This window comes from Medicago sativa, chromosome 2, assembly GCF_051527215.1.
Source record: "Medicago sativa cultivar Bolivia chromosome 2, Bolivia_mono, whole genome shotgun sequence".
NCBI lineage: Eukaryota > Viridiplantae > Streptophyta > Magnoliopsida > Fabales > Fabaceae > Medicago > Medicago sativa.
Genome location: NC_140750.1, coordinates 85289434 through 85299406, shown reverse-complemented (window position 1 = coordinate 85299406; position 9973 = coordinate 85289434).

Below are 9973 nucleotides of genomic sequence, written 5' to 3'. Positions count from 1 at the left end.
GTTGGATAGGTAAACAACATAGCTACGACTTCCATGGGATATTTTTGCATTTTTTAAAAATTCAGCCAAAATGGAGGTTAAGAAAATCCTTGCGTTAATTTGGGACATTACTCGTTTTCGACCCTTTTTTACTAGGAAAGCCATAATGTGGCCGATTTGCATTGAATCTTAGCGTGTGACAATTCGTTGGATAGGTAAACAACATAACTACGACTTCCATGGGATATTTTTGCATTCTCTAAAAATTCGGCCAAAATGGAGGTTAAGAAAATCTCGTCGTTAATTTGGGACATTACTCGTTTTCGACCCTTTTTTAGTAGGAAGGCCATAATGTGGCCGATTTGCATTGAATCTTAGCGTGTGACAATTCGTTGGATAGGTAAACAACATAACTACGACTTCCATGGGATATTTTTGCATTCTCTAAAAATTCGGCCAAAATGGAGGTTAAGAAAATCTCCTCGTTAATTTAGGACATTACTCGTTTTCAACCCTTTTTTAGTAGGAAGGCCATTAAGTGGTCGATTTGTATTGAATCTTAGCATGTGAAAATTCGTTGGATAGGTAAACAACATAGCTACGACTTCCATGGGATATTTTTGCATTCTCTAAAAATTCGGCCAAAATGGAGGTTAAGAAAATCTCCTCGTTAATTTAGGACATTACTCGTTTTCGACCCATTTTTACTAGGAAGGCCATAAAGTGGCCGATTTGTATTGAATCTTAGCATGTGACAATTCGTTGGATAGGTAAACAACATAGCTACAACTTCCATGGGATATTTTTGCATTCTCTAAAAATTCGGCCAAAATGGAGGTTAAGAAAATCTCCTCGTTAATTTAGGACATTACTCGTTTTCGACCCATTTTTACTAGGAAGGCCATAAAGTGGCCGATTTGTATTGAATCTTAGCATGTGACAATTTGTTGGATAGGTAAACAACATAACTACGTCTTCCATGGGATATTTTTGCATTCTCTAAAAATTCGGCCAAAACGGAGGTTAAGAAAATCTCCTCGTTAATTTAGGACATTACTCGTTTTCGACCCTTTTTTAGTAGGAAGGCCATAATGTGGCCGATTTGCATTGAATCTTAGCGTGTGACAATTCGTTGGATGGGTAAACAACATAACTACGACTTCCATGGGATATTTTTGCATTCTCTAAAAATTTAGCCAAAATGGAGGTTAAGAAAATCCCCTCGTTAATTTAGGACATTACTCATTTTCGACCCTTTTTTATAAGGAAGGCCATAAAGTGGCAGGTTTGTATTGAATCTTAGCATGTGACAATTCGTTGGATGGGTAAACAACATAACTACGACTTCCATGGGATATTTTTGCATTCTCTAAAAATTTAGCCAAAATGGAGGTTAAGAAAATCTCCTCGTTAATTTGGGACATTACTCGTTTTCGACCCTTTTTTACTAGGAAGGCCATAATGTGGCCGATTTGTATTGAATCTTAGCATGTGACAATTCGTTGGATAGGTAAACAACATAACTACGACTTCCATGGGATATTTTTGCATTCTCTAAAAATTCAGCCACAATGGAGGTTAAGAAAATCTCCTCGTTAATTTGGGACATTACTCGTTTTCGACCCTTTTTTAGTAGGAAGGCCATAATGTGGCCGATTTGCATTGAATCTTAGCGTGTGACAATTCGTTGGATAGGTAAACAACATAACTACGACTTCCATGGGATATTTTTGCATTCTCTAAAAATTCGGCCAAAATGGAGGTGAAGAAAATCTCCTCGTTAATTTAGGACATTACTCGTTTTCGACCCATTTTTACTAGGAAGGCCATAAAGTGGCCGATTTGTATTGAATCTTAGCATGTGACAATTCGTTGGATAGGTAAACAACATACCTACGATTTCCATGGGATATTTCTGCATTCTCTAAAAATTCGGCCAAAAGGGAGGTTAAGAAAATCCCCTCGTTAATTTAGGACATTACTCGTTTTCGACCCTTTTTTACTAGGAAGGCCATAATGTGGCCGATTTGCATTGAATCTTAGCATGTGACAATTCGTTGGAAAGGTAAACAACATAACTACGACTTCCATGGGATATTTTTGCATTCTCTAAAAATTCGGCCAAAATGGAGGTTAAGAAAATCTCCTCGTTAATTTGGGACATTACTCGTTTTCGACCCTTTTTTAGTAGGAAGGCCATAATGTGGCCGATTTGCATTGAATCTTAGCGTGTGACAATTCGTTGGATAGGTAAACAACATAACTACGACTTCCATGGGATATTTTTGCATTGTTTAAAAATTCAGCCAAAATGGAGGTTAAGAAAATCCTCGCGTTAATTTGGGACATTACTCGTTTTCGACCCTTTTTTACTAGGAATGCCATAATGTGGCCGATTTGCATTGAATCTTAGCGTGTGACAATTCGTTGGATAGGTAAACAACATAACTACGACTTCCATGGGATATTTTTGCATTCTCTAAAAATTCGGCCAAAATGGAGGTTAAGAAAATCTCGTCGTTAATTTGGGACATTACTCGTTTTCGACCCTTTTTTAGTAGGAAGGCCATAATGTGGCCGATTTGCATTGAATCTTAGCGTGTGACAATTCGTTGGATAGGTAAACAACATAACTACGACTTCCATGGGATATTTTTGCATTCTCTAAAAATTCGGCCAAAATGGAGGTTAAGAAAATCTCGTCGTTAATTTGGGACATTACTCGTTTTCGACCCTTTTTTAGTAGGAAGGCCATAATGTGGCCGATTTGCATTGAATCTTAGCGTGTGACAATTCGTTGGATAGGTAAACAACATAACTACGACTTCCATGGGATATTTTTGCATTCTCTAAAAATTCGGCCAAAATGGAGGTTAAGAAAATCTCCTCGTTAATTTAGGACATTACTCGTTTTCAACCCTTTTTTAGTAGGAAGGCTATAAAGTGGTCGATTTGTATTGAATCTTAGCATGTGAAAATTCGCTGGATAGGTAAACAAAATAGCTACGACTTCCATGGGATATTTTTGCATTCTCTAAAAATTCGGCCAAAATGGAGGTTAAGAAAATCCCCTCGTTAATTTAGGACATTACTCGTTTTTGACCCTTTTTTTATAAGGAAGGCCATAAAGTGGCCGGTTTGTATTGAATCTTAGCATGGGACAATTCGTTGGATAGGTGAACAACATAGCTACGACTTCCATGGGATATTTTTGCATTTTTTAAAAATTCAGCCAAAATGGAGGTTAAGAAAATCCTTGCGTTAATTTGGGACATTACTCGTTTTCGACCCTTTTTTAGTAGGAAGGCCATAATGTGGCCGATTTGCATTGAATCTTAGCGTGTGACAATTCGTTGGATGGGTAAACAACATAACTACGACTTCCATGGGATATTTTTGCATTTTCTAAAAATTTAGCCAAAATGGAGGTTAAGAAAATCCCCTCGTTAATTTAGGACATTACTCATTTTCGACCCTTTTTTATAAGGAAGGCCATAAAGTGGCCGGTTTGTATTGAATCTTAGCATGTGACAATTCGTTGGATAGGTAAACAACATAGCTACGACTTCCATGGGATATTTTTGCATTTTTTAAAAATTCAGCCAAAATGGAGGTTAAGAAAATCTCCTTGTTAATTTGGGACATTACTCGTTTTCGACCCTTTTTTACTAGGAAGGCCATAATGTGGCCGATTTGCATTGAATCTTAGCGTGTGACAATTCGTTGGATAGGTAAACAACATAACTATGACTTCCACGGGATATTTTTGCATTCTCTAAAAATTTGGCCAAAATAGAGGTTAAGAAAATCTCCTCGTTAATTTGGGACATTACTCGTTTTCGACCCTTTTTTACTAGGAAGGCCATAGTGTGGCCGATTTGTATTGTATCTTAGCATGTGACAATTCGTTGGATAGGTAAACAACATAACTACGACTTCCATGGGATATTTTTGCATTCTCTAAAAATTCAGCCACAATGGAGGTTAAGAAAATCTCCTCGTTAATTTGGGACATTACTCGTTTTCGACCCTTTTTTAGTAGGAAGGCCATAATGTGGCCGATTTGCATTGAATCTTAGCGTGTGACAATTCGTTGGATAGGTAAACAACATAACTACGACTTCCATGGAATATTTTTGCATTCTCTAAAAATTCGGCCAAAATGGAGGTGAAGAAAATCTCCTCGTTAATTTAGGACATTACTCGTTTTCGACCCATTTTTACTAGGAAGGCCATAAAGTGGCCGATTTGTATTGAATCTTAGCATGTGACAATTCGTTGGATAGGTAAACAACATACCTACGATTTCCATGGGATATTTTTGCATTCTCTAAAAATTCGGCCAAAAGGGAGGTTAAGAAAATCCCCTCGTTAATTTAGGACATTACTCGTTTTCGACCCTTTTTTACTAGGAAGGCCATAATGTGGCCGATTTGCATTGAATCTTAGCATGTGACAATTCGTTGGAAAGGTAAACAACATAACTACGACTTCCATGGGATATTTTTGCATTCTCTAAAAATTCGGCCAAAATGGAGGTTAAGAAAATCTCCTCATTAATTTGGGACATTACTCGTTTTCGACCCTTTTTTAGTAGGAAGGCCATAATGTGGCCGATTTGCATTGAATCTTAGCGTGTGACAATTCGTTGGATAGGTAAACAACATAACTACGACTTCCATGGGATATTTTTGCATTCTCTAAAAATTCGGCCAAAATGGAGGTTAAGAAAATCTCCTCGTTAATTTAGGACATTACTCGTTTTCAACCCTTTTTTAGTAGGAAGGCCATAAAGTGGTCGATTTGTATTGAATCTTAGCATGTGAAAATTCGCTGGATAGGTAAACAAAATAGCTACGACTTCCATGGGATATTTTTGCATTCTCTAAAAATTCGGCCAAAATGGAGGTTAAGAAAATCCCCTCGTTAATTTAGGACATTACTCGTTTTCGACCCTTTTTTTATAAGGAAGGCCATAAAGTGGCCGGTTTGTATTGAATCTTAGCATGGGACAATTCGTTGGATAGGTAAACAACATAGCTACGACTTCCATGGGATATTTTTGCATTCTCTAAAAATTCGGCCAAAATGGAGGTTAAGAAAATCCCCTCGTTAATTTAGGACATTACTCGTTTTCGACCCTTTTTTTATAAGGAAGGCCATAATGTGGCCGATTTGCATTGAATCTTAGCATGTGACAATTCGTTGGAAAGGTAAACAACATAACTACGACTTCCATGGAATATTTTTGCATTCTCTAAAAATTCGGCCAAAATGGAGGTTAAGAAAATCTCCTCCTTAATTTGGGACATTACTCGTTTTCGACCCTTTTTTAGTAGGAAGGCCATAATGTGGCCGATTTGCATTGAATCTTAGCGTGTGACAATTCGTTGGATAGGTAAACAACATAACTACGACTTCCATGGGATATTTTTGCATTTTTTAAAAATTCAGCCAAAATGGAGGTTAAGAAAATCCTCGCGTTAATTTGGGACATTACTCGTTTTCGACCCTTTTTTACTAGGAATGCCATAATGTGGCCGATTTGCATTGAATCTTAGCGTGTGACAATTCGTTGGATAGGTAAACAACATAACTACGACTTCCATGGGATATTTTTGCATTCTCTAAAAATTCGGCCAAAATGGAGGTTAAGAAAATCTCGTCGTTAATTTGGGACATTACTTGTTTTCGACCCTTTTTTAGTAGGAAGGCCATAATGTGGCCGATTTGCATTGAATCTTAGCGTGTGACAATTCGTTGGATAGGTAAACAACATAACTACGACTTCCATGGGATATTTTTGCATTCTCTAAAAATTCGGCCAAAATGGAGGTTAAGAAAATCTCGTCGTTAATTTGGGACATTACTCGTTTTCGACCCTTTTTTAGTAGGAAGGCCATAATGTGGCCGATTTGCATTGAATCTTAGCGTGTGACAATTCGTTGGATAGGTAAACAACATAACTACGACTTCCATGGGATATTTTTGCATTCTCTAAAAATTCGGCCAAAATGGAGGTTAAGAAAATCTCCTCGTTAATTTAGGACATTACTCGTTTTCAACCCTTTTTTAGTAGGAAGGCCATAAAGTGGTCGATTTGTATTGAATCTTAGCATGTGAAAATTCGCTGGATAGGTAAACAAAATAGCTACGACTTCCATGGGATATTTTTGCATTCTCTAAAAATTCGGCCAAAATGGAGGTTAAGAAAATCCCCTCGTTAATTTAGGACATTACTCGTTTTTGACCCTTTTTTTATAAGGAAGGCCATAAAGTGGCCGGTTTGTATTGAATCTTAGCATGGGACAATTCGTTGGATAGGTGAACAACATAGCTACGACTTCCATGGGATATTTTTGCATTTTTTAAAAATTCAGCCAAAATGGAGGTTAAGAAAATCCTTGCGTTAATTTGGGACATTACTCGTTTTCGACCCTTTTTTAGTAGGAAGGCCATAATGTGGCCGATTTGCATTGAATCTTAGCGTGTGACAATTCGTTGGATGGGTAAACAACATAACTACGACTTCCATGGGATATTTTTGCATTTTCTAAAAATTTAGCCAAAATGGAGGTTAAGAAAATCCCCTCGTTAATTTAGGACATTACTCATTTTCGACCCTTTTTTATAAGGAAGGCCATAAAGTGGCCGGTTTGTATTGAATCTTAGCATGTGACAATTCGTTGGATAGGTAAACAACATAGCTACGACTTCCATGGGATATTTTTGCATTTTTTAAAAATTCAGCCAAAATGGAGGTTAAGAAAATCTCCTTGTTAATTTGGGACATTACTCGTTTTCGACCCTTTTTTACTAGGAAGGCCATAATGTGGCCGATTTGCATTGAATCTTAGCGTGTGACAATTCGTTGGATAGGTAAACAACATAACTATGACTTCCACGGGATATTTTTGCATTCTCTAAAAATTTGGCCAAAATAGAGGTTAAGAAAATCTCCTCGTTAATTTGGGACATTACTCGTTTTCGACCCTTTTTTACTAGGAAGGCCATAATGTGGCCGATTTGTATTGTATCTTAGCATGTGACAATTCGTTGGATAGGTAAACAACATAACTACGACTTCCATGGGATATTTTTGCATTCTCTAAAAATTCAGCCACAATGGAGGTTAAGAAAATCTCCTCGTTAATTTGGGACATTACTCGTTTTCGACCCTTTTTTAGTAGGAAGGCCATAATGTGGCCGATTTGCATTGAATCTTAGCGTGTGACAATTCGTTGGATAGGTAAACAACATAACTACGACTTCCATGGAATATTTTTGCATTCTCTAAAAATTCGGCCAAAATGGAGGTGAAGAAAATCTCCTCGTTAATTTAGGACATTACTCGTTTTCGACCCATTTTTACTAGGAAGGCCATAAAGTGGCCGATTTGTATTGAATCTTAGCATGTGACAATTCGTTGGATAGGTAAACAACATACCTACGATTTCCATGGGATATTTTTGCATTCTCTAAAAATTCGGCCAAAAGGGAGGTTAAGAAAATCCCCTCGTTAATTTAGGACATTACTCGTTTTCGACCCTTTTTTACTAGGAAGGCCATAATGTGGCCGATTTGCATTGAATCTTAGCATGTGACAATTCGTTGGAAAGGTAAACAACATAACTACGACTTCCATGGGATATTTTTGCATTCTCTAAAAATTCGGCCAAAATGGAGGTTAAGAAAATCTCCTCATTAATTTGGGACATTACTCGTTTTCGACCCTTTTTTAGTAGGAAGGCCATAATGTGGCCGATTTGCATTGAATCTTAGCGTGTGACAATTCGTTGGATAGGTAAACAACATAACTACGACTTCCATGGGATATTTTTGCATTCTCTAAAAATTCGGCCAAAATGGAGGTTAAGAAAATCTCCTCGTTAATTTAGGACATTACTCGTTTTCAACCCTTTTTTAGTAGGAAGGCCATAAAGTGGTCGATTTGTATTGAATCTTAGCATGTGAAAATTCGCTGGATAGGTAAACAAAATAGCTACGACTTCCATGGGATATTTTTGCATTCTCTAAAAATTCGGCCAAAATGGAGGTTAAGAAAATCCCCTCGTTAATTTAGGACATTACTCGTTTTCGACCCTTTTTTTATAAGGAAGGCCATAAAGTGGCCGGTTTGTATTGAATCTTAGCATGGGACAATTCGTTTGATAGGTAAACAACATAGCTACGACGTCCATGGGATATTTTTGCATTTTTTAAAAATTCAGCCAAAATGGAGGTTAAGAAAATCCTCGCGTTAATTTGGGACATTACTCGTTTTCGACCCTTTTTTACTAGGAATGCCATAATGTGGCCGATTTGCATTGATTCTTAGCGTGTGACAATTCGTTGGATAGGTAAACAACATAACTACGACTTCCATGGGATATTTTTGCATTCTCTAAAAATTCGGCCAAAATGGAGGTTAAGAAAATCTCGTCGTTAATTTGGGACATTACTCGTTTTCGACCCTTTTTTAGTAGGAAGGCCATAATGTGGCCGATTTGCATTGAATCTTAGCGTGTGACAATTCGTTGGATAGGTAAACAACATAACTACGACTTCCATGGGAAATTTTTGCATTCTCTAAAAATTCGGCCAAAATGGAGGTTAAGAAAATCTCGTCGTTAATTTGGGACATTACTCGTTTTCGACCCTTTTTTAGTAGGAAGGCCATAATGTGGCCGATTTGCATTGAATCTTAGCGTTTGACAATTCGTTGGATAGGTAAACAACATAACTACGACTTCCATGGGATATTTTTGCATTCTCTAAAAATTCGGCCAAAATGGAGGTTAAGAAAATCTCCTCGTTAATTTAGGACATTACTAGTTTTCAACCCTTTTTTAGTAGGAAGGCCATAAAGTGGTCGATTTGTATTGAATCTTAGCATGTGAAAATTCGCTGGATAGGTAAACAAAATAGCTACGACTTCCATGGGATATTTTTGCATTCTCTAAAAATTCGGCCAAAATGGAGGTTAAGAAAATCCCCTCGTTAATTTAGGACATTACTCGTTTTTGACCCTTTTTTTATAAGGAAGGCCATAAAGTGGCCGGTTTGTATTGAATCTTAGCATGGGACAATTCGTTGGATAGGTAAACAACATAGCTACGACTTCCATGGGATATTTTTGCATTTTTTAAAAATTCAGCCAAAATGGAGGTTAAGAAAATCCTTGCGTTAATTTGGGACATTACTCGTTTTCGACCCTTTTTTACTAGGAATGCCATAATGTGGCCGATTTGCATTGAATCTTAGCGTGTGACAATTCGTTGGATAGGTAAACAACATAACTACAACTTCCATGGGATATTTTTGCATTCTCTAAAAATTCGGCCAAAATGGAGGTTAAGAAAATCTCGTCGTTAATTTAGGACATTACTCGTTTTCGACCCATTTTTACTAGGAAGGCCATAAAGTGGCAGATTTGTATTGAATCTTAGCATGTGACAATTCGTTGGATAGGTAAACAACATAGCTACGACTTCCATGGGATATTTTTGCATTCTCTAAAAATTCGGCCAAAATGGAGGTGAAGAAAATCTCCTCGTTAATTTAGGACATTACTCGTTTTCGACCCATTTTTACTAGGAAGGCCATAAAGTGGCCGATTTGTATTGAATCTTAGCATGTGACAATTCGTTGGATAGGTAAACAACATACCTACGATTTCCATGGGATATTTTTGCATTCTCTAAAAATTCGTCCAAAAGGGAGGTTAAGAAAATCCCCTCGTTAATTTAGGACATTACTCGTTTTCGACCCTTTTTTACTAGGAAGGCCATAATGTGGCCGATTTGCATTGAATCTTAGCATGTGACAATTCGTTGGAAAGGTAAACAACATAACTACGACTTCCATGGGATATTTTTGCATTCTCTAAAAATTCGGCCAAAATGGAGGTTAAGAAAATCTCCTCATTAATTTGGGACATTACTCGTTTTCGACCCTTTTTTAGTAGGAAGGCCATAATGTGGCCGATTTGCAT